The sequence below is a fragment of the Ictalurus furcatus genome, chromosome 3 (genome assembly GCF_023375685.1).
Source record: "Ictalurus furcatus strain D&B chromosome 3, Billie_1.0, whole genome shotgun sequence".
NCBI classification, from domain to species: domain Eukaryota; kingdom Metazoa; phylum Chordata; class Actinopteri; order Siluriformes; family Ictaluridae; genus Ictalurus; species Ictalurus furcatus.
This window is the reverse complement of record NC_071257.1, coordinates 13,971,181-13,987,571: the sequence shown is the minus strand read 5'-3', so window position 1 is coordinate 13,987,571 and position 16,391 is coordinate 13,971,181. Positions and strand designations below refer to the sequence as shown.

Genomic DNA, 16,391 nt, shown 5'->3' with positions numbered 1-16,391 from the left:
CTATGAATAAATGAGAGGAAAAATAACCAGAATAGTAGCCTAAGTCACAGCTCTAGTCAGGAGCCCTTTAAACTCTATGGTTAGATAATGCAGATCCCATCAAACACTCTGCAAATAATACTAGTCCACAATTATATCGAATAATTAAAAAAAAAAGAATGATAATCCTGTAGTATTAACCTGGGGGCAGGGAAACTAGGGAAACAGTCGCTTTAATAGCAGGTGTTATTAATGATAACGTCAAGCAGAGGTGCCATATACACATCTCTTATCAGCGAGCAGAATCTCGCGAGAGTTTGATTGGAGACAGGAAAGAGGGGCGGGGCCAGCTTGGACCTAGCGTGGACGGGATGAGACGGTCAGAGAACAGGCTCTCCGTGACGTCAGCAGTCTTCCTGAAAGTCAACAACTATATCGGCGGCGTGAGAGGACAGGAGGCTCGGCGACGGCTGGCAGGGGGTGAGGCATCATCGCGCTTTGCTTTGGTCAGTAGCTACCATTATTCGGTTCGGCTCGACTGCAGTGAAAAAGCTTTCTTACGTTTCTTTAGTGTGTCAGTTTAGTTCATGCTGCGTTGTAGCGTGTCAGGAAGGCTAACAAACAAACAAGCAAACAAACAAGCAAACAAACAAGCTAGCAAACAAACAAACAAAACAGGGAACCTAACGCCAGGTGAACGCTTTACCAGGCGCTGGATATAGAAGGAGATAAACACAAGCAGTCCCTGATGCTTGGATGCTCATGATGCAGCTGCTGATGATAAAGATAACGCTAACAATGATGATGGTCACAGTGTATGTAGAGAGCAGCCGCCTCCTTCAGCGCTGATGCACACACACACAAACACCTGGAGGATGGAGGATTGAGGAAGGCAGCTAGAAGAAGGCTCTGATGCAGCACTGTGATGCTGCAAGTTGAGAAAGATGGTCACAAGGTGCAGTCGTCTGCTTCTGGCCTAGCGTGTGTGTGTGTTCGTGTATAAATGTATGTCTATGTGTGTCATTCTTGCAGAATATGAAGCCTCCATCCTCTAAAAGAATTCATTTCAGACACTAAATTGACATTTCTTTGCTCTTGCACTTTGCCGAGACAACAATAACAATTAGCACACGCTCTTGGCTAGGATAGCATTTCAGGAGCCTCCATTTAACCTTTAATTAGACCTTTCTCTTCTCTCTCTCTCTCTTTTTTTTTGCACAGAAGATATAATTTAGCATGTGCAACACTGTTATATTTCTCAAATAAAGCAGTGAGAGTGGTTAGTAGGATAGTGGATAAGCTAGTTTAGCTGTGCTGGAGTTGTTTTGGTGCGTGTAGTCATTCATAACAGTGTTTGTATCCGCGCTGAGTCGAGTCGCAGCCTAATTAAAATTCAACTAGGGCAATAACAAAACACGCCTTTTGTCCGTTTTGTCGCACTGGTTTTTGTTTGTTTGTTTGTTTGTTTGGCTACAAAAGCACTGCAAGTGCATACAGCACCAGTGCTTCTGCAGCTCCTTCCTCCAGCAGTGTGGCGGTATGGTCACTTGTGGTGCTTTATGATAGTGTGTGTTTGTATAGCCTGTGAAATGAGCTCGTGCTGCTCTTATCACCCTAAACACTACCTGGAATTAGAGCTGTAAACATGGCAATATATTTGCTGTGAATCTTGCTACAGCATTCAAAAGAGATGTTTAAAAAAACAAGCATACTGGCAAAACCATGCTGTGTTCAGTAATGTATGGATGTAACTCTGACCTCTTTTGTCCCCTGCACTGTGAAGAAGTACTAGCTCCGGATGAATGAACTTTTTATGAACCTTTATTACTAACTGTAATGAGTAACTGAGCCCCGTGTTCGTGTGGGTTTTCACTGGTTTTCTTCCACCTCCAAAAACATGCAGGTAGGGACAATCTGGTGGAGCCAGTGCACCGAAGTGTGAATACGTGGTTGTGTGTATTATCCGCATAAGCTCCTGATCCACCTGCGGTTACTAAAGATGGATGAATAAATGATGTCTCTGGGTGAGATATAGGTGGGGTGGGTCATGTAATAATATACAGTGCTGTGAAAAATTGTATTTGCCCTCTTCTGATTTCTTCTGTTTTTGTGTGTATCTCATACTATATAGTTTTAGATCTTCAAACGAAATACAACATAAAACAACAGCAACCTGAGTGAGCACACAATGTGGTTTTTATTTATTGTTTTTTTTTTTTTATTATTGAAGCAAAACAAAAAAGTTATGGTAGTCAGTCAGTGTGGAAAAACTAGTTGCCCCCTTAAACTTAAAATCTGGTTGTGCCACCTTTTAACAGCAATAACTGCAACTAAACACTTCCGATGACTGGAGATCAGTCTTTCACTTCTACGACTAGGACTTACTCCTATGCTGTGGATCATTGTCTTGCTGCATAATCCAGTTGCGCTTGAGTTTCGATTTGCGGACTGAAGACTGGAAATTCTCCTTTAGCATTTTCTGTTAAAGAGCAGAATTCATGTTTCCCTCAATTATTGCAAGTCACCCAGGCCCTGAAGCAGCAAAGCATCCCCACACCGTCACACGTCCACCACCATGCTTGACCGTAGGCATGATGTTCTTTTTGTGGAATTCTGTGTTAGATTTACTCCAGATGTAACGGTACCCCTGTCTTCCAAACAGTTCCATAAAAGGTTTGAGGATCATCAAAGTGTGTTTTGGCAAAATTCAGACGAGCCTTAATGTTCTTCTGGGTTAGCAGTGGTTTTCACCTCGCCACTCTTCCATAGATGCCATTTTTGTCCAGTGTCTTTCTGATAGTGGAGTCATGAACAGTGACCTTTATTGATGCAAGAGAGGCCTGTAGGTCCTTTGATGTTGTCCTTGGCTTTTCTGTGATTTCCTGGACGAGTAGTCGCTGTGCTCTTGGAGGAATGTTGGAAGGTTGGCAACTTCTGGGAAGGTTCGCTACTGTGCCGAGTTTTTCCAATTGGAGATAATGGCTCTCACTGTGGTTCTTTGGAGTCCCAGAGTGTTTGAAATAGCTTTGTAACCCTTCTCAGACTGATGTATTGCAATCACCTTCATCATTTCTGGAATTTCTTTCAATTTTGGCACAGTGTGTTACCAGGTAAGAACTTTTAACCAACTTCATGCTGTTGAAAAAGTTCTATTTAAGTGTTGATTTGATTGAACAGGGTTTGCAGTAATCAGGCCTCGTTGTGTCTAGTCCAGCTGAACCCCATTATGAATGCAAGGGGCAAATACGTTTTCACACAGTTGATACTGGATAAATTTTTTTGCTTCAATAAATAACATTTTCATTTAAAAACTGTATTTTGTGTTTACTCAGGTTGTGCTTTTTTATCTTAGATTTTGTTTTAATTTCTGAAAAAAATTAGTATGAGATACATGGAGACAGAAGAAATGAAATACTTTTTCACAGCACTGTAATAGCGGTATTGTGATAAATTATGTCACAATACACTTTTCTGAGATATTGCTGGTATTGTGCTTTCTTTTTTTTATAACTGGCTAAAAGGAGTTCATAAGATTTAAGTTTTGTAAAGTTTATAACTGTAAAATGTGTGTTTACAGAATGTTTTTGTTTTACTTGTTTTTTTTTTTATTAAAAATGAATTTTGTAGATATCAAACCAACATTTTTTTCTTTTTTTTTTTCTAAACCGTTTAATAAATGCAATGCAACTTTTTTTTGCAGGCAGTTTGTTAGCGGTCTTGTATAGCATGATGCATAAGGGTGTATCGTAGAATATATTTATATTTTTTTTAAACCCTGCCCCACCCCCATCTGATTTTCTCCCCCTTTTGGTCCTGCCATTTCCCATCCGCTAGAGCTAGCCAGTCCGTTTAGGATTTTGAGGAGGTTTTGCAGCCAAAAATGCTTGATTTTGCTGTGGCTTTTTTCAACTTGCGGAGTGCTTTTTAAAAAATAAATGAACGCTTTTTCTTTGAAGAAACCTCCTTGAATTTGCTCGTTTTTCCCATTGATGTTTGTAAATGAGACCTTTTAACTGTCCTCATGTTTGACGCACGTGAATCCAAGAGGGTTTTGGCGGAATGTGCGTTGTGATGACGTCACATGACAGCTCTTGGCCCGAATCTGTGGTAATTTAGAAAAATTGCAAGCTCCTTTACTTGATTTTGCGTTAATTTCTGCGATCGCAAAATCCTGGAGGGTCTGTACAGATATATAAACACTTGGTTGCAGCACGATCAACCAAGTTGCAAGATCAGTCTCAGTTTAGAACTGCTGGGAACTAGGTGGTCAATAATTTGCAGTGATTATGATTTAAGATCTACCTCATGGATGTTCTTTCATCCAAGGGCTGATTTAGTTGTTTAATGTAGAGCTGCATACGTTGTGAGTAAATAAATCCATCCATCCTTTTTCCATACACTTATCCTACACAGGGTCGCGGGGAGCCAGAGCCTGTCCCAGGGAACTCGGGGCACAAGACAGGGGACACCCTGGACAGGGTGCCAACCCATTGCAGGGCACAATCACACACCCATTCACATACTACCAACAATTTAGATCTGCTAATCAACCTGCAATGCATGTCTATGGACTGGGGGAGGAATTACCTGGAAGAAACCCCTAAAGCATGGGGAGAACATGCAAACTCTGTGCACACAGGACAGAGGCGGGGTTTGAACACCCACCACCAGAGGTGCGAGGCAAACGCGCTAACCACTAAACCACCATGCCCCCCAGTAAATAAATAAATTACTGAAACTTTTTGGATAATAATTTGCCTATGTTCTGAAACATCAAACCAAATGTGACAATGCAAACATTAAATTACTTCTTTCTTTCGAAATAGACACAGTTCTGCTTTTATTTCAATTGAGTGTAGAGAGAGAGAGAGAGAGAGAGACAGACATATGAGTGCATGAGAGGCGTCTGTGTTTGCAATATAGCTGCGGCAGATGAGCGGAACTCCTCCGAGACCTCAGACATCCACATCCTGCAGTGTTCATTCAGAACTTTTTCATTTCCTCCATTCTGGTTTGCAAGCTTGGTTTCTGGTGCAGTTGTAAAAGAGCGCTGCGCATTCGCCCATCATTCATTCATCTCCAATTTGGTAAGTGAACTTCAGATTTTGCGCTTTACCGTACAGAGACGAGACAGACGCTTTGGGTTTTGTCACATTTGTTGTAACTGTCTTCAGCTATATGGAGCACAGCGAATGACTTGGGAGGCGGATCTTTACATGAATGAGCAGCGCGTATGAAATTTCAGTGCAAACAAATCGGGGGGAAATGAATATTGTCTAACAGAGAAAGAGCGGTTGGCTCGGACGTAGACCCTGCTTCCTATTTTGGTGCGACTCAACATGTAACTCGCTGAATAGTGTTGCGATGATGCGGGGCCACATTATATACTGAAATAATACGATGGCACAAGTAAATGGAGATTTGATTGGAATTCAAAGCTAAATTAAAGGATGTAAACATGCACGGTGTATAAGCAACATGTGAATGAAAAGCCACATTTTTATGAAGCATATTAAACAAATGACATAAATGACAGTTTATAAAGAAGTTAAACGTAAGACTGGATTAGCATTAAATGTGTTTTACTTTTTATTACATAAAAAAGCTGTTGAAGTACGTAACATTTATGTAGCGTGTTTGATGTCACGAGTGCAAAAGTGTAGAGCATGATAATGAAAAGAAATGTTTAATGAACAGCATTCTGTCTGCTCGGTACTGTACGTGTTGTTGCAGCGTCACTCGTCTGTCTGTTCAGTGTGGAATAGTCGCCGGGTTTCTGCTCGGCCTTAAACTTTGCTGAACGCGATGGGTTTTTCACTTCCTGTGATGGTTGTTGGCTGTCACCTCTACATGTAGTAGGCCTTGTAACGTTCTATAACACAAACAAACCCGGCACACTGGCCTAGTGTTGGCAAGACACTAAATATCTATTTGCTTTAAATTCAAAGAAAGTTGTATTTTTTTCTTTATTTATATAGAATAGGCTAATGCAGGAGTTATGTGGGTGTGGGGGTCTGTGATTTAAAAAAAAAAATTATTAGAGTGATGGAAAGTTTATATTTGTTATTGAGTTCTTATAGTTTGACTGGTCTGTTAAATTGAACGAATCTAAACCTCTATAAATATGAAGTAGCCTACAGATAATGCCCACTTGGACCTGATGTGTTGAGGAATAAAAAGCTCCTATAAAAATCTGAAATATTTTTGTATAAATTTAAAATAATGAGCATAGTATTTCAGTATATTCATTAAAAATGATCATGTTATAACAGTGACATTCTGAAGAACTGGAATAATGAGTGTGTGTGTTAGTGTTACTGTACAGGAGAAAGCCTACAGCGATGTGGGCATATAGCAGCAGGTTACAGTAGTTAGTACCAGTACTGGCAGTTTCTAGTTTTGGATGCTTTTCAGTAATTTGGTACCTTGATAGTGCAACCCTATGCAATCTTGAGAAGTCTGTTGACAAGAGAGCTCCAGTGTCATTCAATGAGATTTGTTTTAATGTTAACACTTGACTCTTCTGTGCTGGTCAGAACACTCCCTCTAGACTTTTTTTTTTTTTTTTTTGCAGCCAGGGACTTCTTTAATTGAACTGCAAAACAATGATAAATGTCACAATGAAATATTTCACAATGAAAACAGATGTAACAGCCATACACTGATATTGTTATGCACATTTCTGAGATGTTTTTTTTTCTCATTTAAAATGTTTACATTAATTAAAAAGCAGATGCTTTTTAAATTTTTTTTTTTTTTAAAGATTTTATACTTAATTTTTAAAGTTGTATTTTTTTTTCTCTCATTTTCAGTGTTAAATATTTTGGGTTGTTTTTAATAAATAAAAATGCATTTATTTTTGTAGACATTAAATAAAGGATCATCAAACCTTTAAAAATGAAGATCCATAAAACTAAAGGACCATTAGATTTATTTTCTAAACGCAATCCAATTTTTTTTTCTCGAAATATTAAGCACAAATGTGCAGACTAGAGCTTTTTCATTTCTGAACTTTCTAGTCACAGAACACATTTTTATTAAGATATCCTTTGATTTCATTTGACAGTATTTATAAGCTTACTGTTTTTGGAGTTAGTGAGGTTTGGATTAAACCTGTTCACTTCAAGTGACCAGTTAATGATGTTAATAAATGTAAAATGCATATTAAATAATAACTTGAATAACTTTGACTGTAGTGGATTGTGATTTTCCATCTCTGTAACAAAATCAGTAAATCATGGACCCTCAGGTTCTTTCATTTTAAGAGCCATGCCTCAGATTGGTTCTGCTTTTCACCTCTACCTGATTTTATATGTTCTTGAATGACTGCAGCCGCCTACGAAGCCGGTTCAAGATGGAAATGAACAGATCTGGTTAGACGTGATAATTTGCTGTTCCGATGCATGCCGGATATGTGGGTAAAATCTGATTTTAAAGCTGTCTCATATTACTTGGATGGATGTGATTTTAAAAACATGACTGGATGGCAGTTACAGGAGAACTGCACCCCCAACCCCCCCCCCCCCCCCCCCCCCCCCCGGCTAAGTAATTCGATGCTTGGTTGATACGAGAAGAGAAATGGAAACCTCCAAGTATCCACCCTGCTCAGTTAAAGGACAAATAAATAAATTACCCATCACTGGTGCCATGACTTACTAAAGGTTACAGGCAGTCACATGTGTGATGGTAACTGTTCCTTTCAGTGTGATGTAACTTGCCTTGAGGCATGCTGCCGTGACTCACGTTTCGCATAACTTTTGCAACAGACGCCGAAAGTCGGCTCTGTTACTCTGAGGATGTTGCTATTGGATCAGTATACTGGGCGCTCCGATATCCCTACAGGCTTTAACAGTTAATCAGTTGTAGCTTTTTAAGGTTTGGATGCTTAAAGAATTCTGAAACGCACTGAAAAATGTTTTTATTAGAAGTTGTAGCTTGTTTTGAAAATATTATGCATATTCTGTATATTGTCCTTCTTATAGAACATCAAGTTTTCTGTCACAATAGTGCCTTGAGATAAAAGTAAAACAGTGGCAGGGCTGCACGACAATGCTATAAGTGTGTAAAAAAGATAAAATCTTATATATATATATATTGTGTGTGTGTGTGTGTTTTAGGCACATGCAAAGAAATGCTGTAGAGCAAAGATGCCTTCAAAATAATGAAATTAAAATTTTCTAAATTAAAAAATAAATAAAAATACCGTAAAGAGCAGTGAACAGTAGTAAATGAAATAAAGGCGATTTTTGGTATGACAAAAAAATAAAAATAGTAGTCTCCGGTAGAATTAGTGCAGTTTTATAAGGAAATGAGCTGTAAGTTTTATTGAGCATGTTGCAGAACCAGTCACGGTTCTTCTGGAGACTTGGACTGTTGTACTCGATTCTTATTTTTGCAGCAATAAGATTTTTGCACTTTTTTGTTTATTTTACTACTGTTTTGCGGACTGTTTATTTGCTAAATTATGTCGCGATACATGGTGTGTATCGTAGAAATGTCAAGTATCGTGATATGTCATATCGCCCATCCCTGTTGTGCAGCCCTATATAGGTAATGTAATGAACTAGTCCCCCCCCCCCCCCAAAAAAAACAAAAAACAGTATATAGTTATACTTGTAGGTTACATATTACAGGTTAGCACACAGTTAATCACATGGCTTGTCAAAGTATCTGAGTGAAATAAAACTGTGGGGGGAAAAAGCTATTTTAACACAGCACATTCTGTTTAAGTATTATTTTCTTAGTTTGATTTGACAGTTAAGTCACAATGCCATATACTCACACATACTTACTAATCAACTATCTGTATCTACGTATATAGTACAGCGTGTTTTAAACCATTACTAAAATGCTAACCTGCTTTAGGAGGCTTGCCTGGTGTTCTGTGCTCAGGTTTCTGCTGAAACCTGCTTTGTAGCAGTGTCCCTATTGTGGCTGAGTGTGTTACGGTTATTCTAAAACAGGTTTATGTTTCAGAACTAAGGCTTCTACTGATCTCTAACTCCTGGAAGCATCATTCAGTACCTTTACATGGACAACAATAATCTGATATTAACCCGATTAAGATAATACGCTAAGAAACTACCATGTAAACAGTGATTATTGATTGCATTAATCTGACTAAAGTCGTACTCTAAGTAAACGCAAATCGAATTAAGACGTGGAGCATTCCTGTTTTAGTCACATTATCGACGTGCTTTACAGACACACCTTAATCACACTAATATCGTGTGGGAGTTTCGCTGCATTTTGCAACAGGACACGTACACACACAGCAGTGCTCAACCGTTTGAAGGCAAACAAGAGAACACAGTTGCGTCCGAAACTTACCTACTGTACTTACCTACTATATAGTAGGTGAGATGCATGTATTTCGGCTACTATAGGCCTATAATTAAAAATGAAACACCAAAAACTGTATATGGTACCATAACGAAGACGAACTGTATGTTGATATGTGAAATTCTGGAGGGAACGTCGGACGGCGTGGCGTGGGGACGTAATGACGTGCGACGTTAATCGACCCATGTTCTATAACATGTAAAACGGGAACATGAAAGGAGTATTCTAAAAGCAACTCATGTAAACACATTTAACCACAATATTGTTTTATTCAGAATAAGTGCAGTAATTAGATTACTGCTGTCCATGTAAACGTAATCATTGATGAATGTTCCGCTGTTCTGCAGAATAGTTTGATTTTTTATATATATATATATATATATAACATTTCCCCAAAGTTATTTTCTTTGAATGAATTATAAATATATATTGGTCAATCATACTGACGTACTGTATAGTTACCACGTACTATGATTTTGACCCGAACTGCTGAGAAGGATATAGTCCCTTTTCTTTTTTTAATTGATGTTCAGAGTTGTGTGTTGTTTATTCCAGCTGTAATAATGGAATCATTTGAAGATATTTCAGAATGCCTCATGCAAGAAAAGGTTTTCCATTCCAAATTTGACTCAAAAACTATGAATTTTTTGTAGCTTTATCATTATATGAAGAGTTATTAGGATTATCTTTCCTCTTCGATTCAAATTTAGATGTATAGAGTTTACAGAGCATTTGATAAGAAATTTAATTTGACAATGATTCATGCATAAAGAAAAATCCCTCCTCTCTGCATACAAACATGCTGTTAGCCATGCTGTTAGCAGTTTTATTATGGGCAGTGGCAGCCTCAGTGGTTAAGACAGTGGACTCCTGATAGGAAGGTCGTGATAAGGATAAGGGTGTTTGCCAAATGCTGTAAATGTAAATTTTTCTGAAGTTTCTCACCCTTAGTGGTATTTAAGAAAGCTGTAAGCTGCATATGCTTGTAGTTTTTTGCATGAACTCAGACGGACAGTATTAGTGCTGCTAGATTTCTTGCTCAGGTTTGGGTTATACTGTGCTGTGTTTGAAGCTTATGTGTTAACCTTAGCCTTCCTTAGCTTAATAGCTTTGTAATTTCAAACCAGTTTTAGTGCTTTCACAATTAAGTATTGAAACAAGTGAAGTAGGCACAATTACAATTGATGTTTATAAGACATACATGGTACATAAAGAGCAATTTTGGACAAGACACTGAACATAACGTTGTATAAATATGCACTCACAGGCCACTTCCATAGGAACTGAAACTGGACAGATCGGAAAACAGACCAGGTGATGTTTTTCTGATCAGCAATCCAGTTTGAGGTGACGGGGTGGAACCTGATGTGTTCTTCTGCCGTTGTAGCCCATCTGTCTCAAAGTTCAGATTATGTAATGCTTTCTGAGATGAGCATGTTTTACTCTTCTTCTCACCATGGTTCAAAAGAGTGGTTATTTGAGTTAAGCTGGGTTTACACTGTGTAGTTCCAGTGGTTTTTCACAATTACACCGATCAGCCGTAATATTAAAACCACTGACAGGTGATGTGAATAACACTGATTATCTTGTTCAAGTGGCACCGGTTAAGGGGTGGGATAAATTGGGCAGCAAGTGAACAGTCAGTTCTTGAAGTTGATGTGTTGGAAGCAGGAAAAATGGGAATGCGTAAGAATCAGAGCGACGTGTGGTGGTGTGTTCCTGGTATGCAGTGGTTAGTACTTACCAAAAGTGGTCCAAGGAAGGACAACTGGGGAACTGGTGACAGTCATGGGCGCCCAAGGCTCATTGGTGTGCATGGGGAAGAGTGGCTAGCCTGCTTGGTCCGATCTCACAGGAGAGCTACTGTAGCACGAATTGCGGAAAAACTTAACTCTGACAGAAAGGTGTCAGAACACCACAGTTTGCTGTGTATGGGGCTGTGTTGCCACAGACCGGTCAGAATGCATATGAAGACCACAATGAAAAAACTATCAGAGTCACAAAACTGTATTTTTGGAGTTGTGCATCCACGGCTGTTGATTGAGCATTGAAGAATCTTTTCATAAATGTACTTGAATGATAGAAGTCACAGAATTTTCCATTTAAAATAAAGCCATGCTATGGAAAAATTATCAGAGTCCATAACCTACTGTGAGAAAATGATCACAGTCCAGTCACATGACTGAAATCAGCCATTAGGCTTTGAGTAATGGTGGACACCCAGCTGAGTGAATTTCATTGTTAACTTACTGTCAAATTTCTTCAACATATCTCATTAGTAATTGCTCTCAGCAAACTTCAGTACTAGATCAAACAGCATGGATGAGTATCCTCAACAGACTGATAAACCAAAGGAGAGACAGATACATGGAAGTAAGGCAGAAAAAGCCAAGAAACAACGTGTTATGAATCACGTCACCAGTGAATTGTGGATAATATTCAAGTTGAGATTGATGTATAATGTATATTCTGTGAGTTTTCAGTATTTAAGTGATGATGATGATGCTCAGTTGAATAAATTAGTATAAGTTCATCACTGTATTACTGTGAATACCCACAAAAGAAAGATCAGAGTCTGCGCAAGCATTTTTTCATGCTTCGATGAACACAATGTAAACAATAATGGCTGATAACTTCTGGTGTCTTCATAAAGACTATGAATGGGTCTAGTGAACATATCATCAAGATTTTCTCTGTTCTCAACTGTTGTGACATAAGAAGGTTCTGAACTTTTAAATTCAAATTCTGGAATTCAAGCACAATGTGACTCTGATCGTTTTATCATTGCTGCCTTCATTTGCTGACCCCTGTCCACCGCCGAAAGCACCTACAATGGGCACGTGAGCATCAGAACTGGACCATGGAGCAGTGGAAGAATGTGGCCTGGTCTGATGAATCACGTTTTCTTTTACATCATGTAGATGTCTGAGTGCGTGTGTGTCACTTATATGGGGAAGAGATGGACCAGGATGCATTATGGGAAGAAGGCAAGCTGGTGGAGGAAGTGTGATGCTCAGGTTAATGTTCTGTTGGGAAACCTTGGGTCCTGGCATTCCTGTAGATGTTACTTTGACACACATCACCTACCTAAACATTGTTGCAGACCAAGTACACCCCTTCATAGTAATGGTATCGTTAATGGCAGTGGCCTCTTTCAGCAGAATAATGCACCCTGCCATACTGCAAAAATTGTTCAGGAATGGTTTGAGGAACAAAAATTTCAAGGTGTTGACTTGAAAGGTGACTCCAAATTCCGCAGATCTCAATCCAATCGAGCATAGGATGTGCTGGACAAACAAGTCCGATCCATGGGGGCCCCACCTCGCTGCTTACAGGACTTAAAGCATCTGCTGCTAATTTTTTTGGTACTAGATACCACAGCACACCTTCAGAGGTCTTGTAGAGTCCATACCTCAACAGGTCAGAGCTGTTTTTGCAGCACAAGGGGATAAACACTATATTAGGCAGATGGTTTTAATGTTATGGCTGATTGGTGTGTTACTTGTCACACTGTATGAGATGATAACGTGTTCTTCGTGGCAGGTTATACGAAAGGGATACTAGACCTATGATTACAGAAAATTGTTACATTCTGCCATACTGGGTGTGCAGCTATCAGAACACCTAACAAGCAAAAATGGAAGTTAATGTTGGCCTCTCATTCATCCTGTCCTCCGCTAACTACTGAGCAAATGGCAAAGGTTTGAGCTACTGTCACCACACAGCCTTCAGTAGCTACATGGTTATCTAGCTTCTATTTGGACACCACTAGAAACGTTCATGAAGACAGCTGACTTGCTAACATGTCATGACGTTTATTAGCTAGGTAAGAACACGCAAGCTTCTCTTATCCATCATCTTATCCAGAAGTTATAGTCTGTGCAGAGCATTTTTTTGCATTAGTATGGGCTGATGCTGTGACGGTGATCTCTTTAGCTCCAAAGGAATGTAGTTTGTTACATCTACACTGACATTCTATCAAACATTAAAAATTCAAGCACAAAATTCTGTGTAAGAAAACAAGCATGGGGAAAATCTGCAGGATCGAACTTTACATCGGCATGTCTGTGGCAGTAGACGTGAACTTGCTGGCATTGAGAGGGTGCAGGAGAAATGGCTGAATGCTTTGGGATGCTGCCATGAGGGGGAGAGAGAGAGAGAGAGACGCGGGTGTTGAGGAGGAGGAATGAAATAGCACGACATATTTCTTCCACCACTTTGCCATACAGACGAGGGCAATGCGTCAGCGTGAGTCACAGCTGTCTCCCACTATAAGAGGCACTAGTTACGATAACTCTACATACGTTGTGCTTGCACAACTCTAGCTTGTTTAAGGTATTTGATTGATGAATGTATGCAGTCGATAACCTTTACTGTGAATGGGCCTTCATGGAGTTTGGATATACATCATTTGGGATTGTAATATTTTGAAAAGCCTCATATGGATGTTCTTGGAATGTCCAAGCTCATATCTTCAGCTCAGACATGTTTTTATCTATGCTAATAAGTATCTGTTATTCAAGTTTAAAAAAAAAAAAAAAAAAAACTTTCTGCAGCTAGATGGAGATGCATTCACACTTTCAGAAATACTTTATCAGGCATACGTATATTTATTCATTCAGTGCAAGGAATAAAACACGATGAGGCATGCTGTAATCAGAAGATGATTAATGACTGGGTGGCGAGATGGAGCCCGAAGCAAAGCAGAATTACTCTTACCACGTCAAAGTTAACCATTTGTAATTATGTTGAATTTTGTGGAACGTTCATGAGACAAGTTAGTTTCTGATTTCACACACGTTACAGCAGCTATAAAGAGTCATTCCTTCACCAGTCTCTTCTTTCTCCTCTCTTTTGAACTGCAATACGAAAAGAAACCCCAAACAAACAGGGGAAAAAAAAAATGCAGCTTAGGTTACCAGGAACCAGAAAGCACAAGGTCCTGAAGACAAAGTCCTTTCCCATTACGGAACGCTTACTGACTGTTACAAAGCACTGACGCATGAGTTTGCTAATGTAAATGTTAAAAAAAGCCTCACCATATAAACGATTATAAGATTTTACATTCTGATGTATATTATAGTTGAAGGGCCATATTGATGTGTATTTCACCGTTTTCCTTCCGCCACACACACACCAGTTTGTATGAATGTCCCTTATGCATTAGGTAAAAAGTTGCCAACCCAACCTAGTGTAAATACACACACAAAAAAAAACTAGAAACAGTTCACTACAATACTACGGAAAGCCCGTAGTGTAAATGAATGCTAACCAGCTAATTTGTTTTCTAAGGTACACGTTACAAAGTAACCAATTATATTTGAAATTACAATGACAGTCACAGTTAAATGATGCCAATCGTAAATAAAATAAATAATAAACTTGTTTAAGATGTTAAATGGGACTTTTGCACTTACCTTCCTTGTCCAATGGATTTAAATTACAGACGCGGTGCTGGGACTGCAGTGAGTGATAAAGTCTTGCGTTGGCAGACCATGTGGTTTTGTTGCCAGGTGTATTATCGTGCAATTTACCTATCTGTTATTGTCAAGAGATGTTGCTGGTTATCACAGTGACTAACAATATACATTTATTCTAATGCGATTAATGAACGTGATCATGTCATTTTATAGTTTACTATAAAATTTCTGTGTAAAAGGTGATTTTAAGGTGGGAGATCTGGGATTTTAAGGTGGGACGACAGTCCTCCAACACATATTGCTCATCATTATTAACTATATGCCATCATAGTTACCTCATTCAATTATTATTGTTCTTGTAATATCTCAAGGATGACTCAACAATAATATAACCAGGAATATACAAAATGTCTTTTCTGTGGCAAGTTTGTATGTGCCAATATTAGCGCTGCAACAACTAATCGATAAAATTGATAATTGATAATCTCATTATTGATTAGGTGTTCTGCACGGGGTGTGTTTACTCTTTGTTACTTCTGTTCCGAAAACACGCTTCGGAGAATAAATACTAAAGTTGTGTCCCAAATGACTTACTGTACACTTACACTATGCACCTGTACTCTACCGTCTAGTGTATGAATTTTAGAAAGGTGATATGGTCTCAAAAGGAACACTAGCGGATTTTTTTACTAACCAGAAGTATAAGCCGCTTCCTAGTCAACGGCGCATGACGTCATATGCACGTAATGCGACGCCGCTAGCTTTAGCAGACACCCAGATTCACTGACACTGACTTTCTTCAGTTTACTGTTTGTCAACGTTACCTTTTATAAACAGTAATACATAAATACTATTATATAATATATATATATATATATATATATATATAAAGTATTTACGCATTATTTTTATGGATGCACAAAAAGCACTGAATTAAACTACAGTCCTAAATTAATAATATATATTCTGGTGTGTGTCTGTGTGTATTGGGTTCTTTTCAGTCTTATATAACTGGACAAACATTTGTGTAAAGTTTTAGTCTGAAGTTTATATTTGTAGCACTCGGTTTGTGGATTTTATTTTAAATAAACGAAAAACGAAACCCCCCCCCCCTCCCACCGTTAACCGAAAACTAATCTATTATCCAACAAATCATTTATGAAAATAATCGTTAGTTGCAGCTCTAGCCAATATTACATGAGTTCAAATTAACAATAAGATTACTATAATTATTTTCCCACTCTTTTAAAAATTTTTTTTAAAGAAAATAAATTATAGGAAGTTATTGTAAAACAATTTACAGTACCCCAGAGTAGAAAATACAGCAGTAATACTGTAAAAACAACAAAATTAACAGCAGCTTGCTGTAAACTTTTTTCAGTAAAAAAAAAATAAAAATAGAAATACAGTAATAATACTGTGAAAACAGAAATCATTTACAGTGTATAATCCTGTGATTTGAATTATTAAAGCGGAACTACTGTCAGAGGCGTGCTGATTGCATCTCCTAACCAATTAGGTTTGAGAATTCTATAGCTCTCTGGTATGAAAGGCTTAACATCAGAGTTTGTTCGGATCATTGATTAAGTAATAACATGCATGTGTTTGTTATTTTCCATTATCAGTTTTCTGTTTTGACGAGTCCCTGTT

General features: G+C 38.5%; 1 protein-coding gene across 1 annotated transcript in view; it reads left to right on the top strand.

The window, feature by feature from the left end:
• Positions 1 to 216: 216 nt before the first annotated feature.
• The window catches only part of akt3a (v-akt murine thymoma viral oncogene homolog 3a), a 120,520-nt gene continuing 104,345 nt past the window's right edge, over positions 217 to 16,391 (top strand). The window contains exon 1 of the mRNA XM_053620869.1: positions 217 to 485. The gene's annotated coding sequence lies outside the window, so the exon portion shown is untranslated. The remainder of the gene's footprint in view (positions 486 to 16,391) is intronic.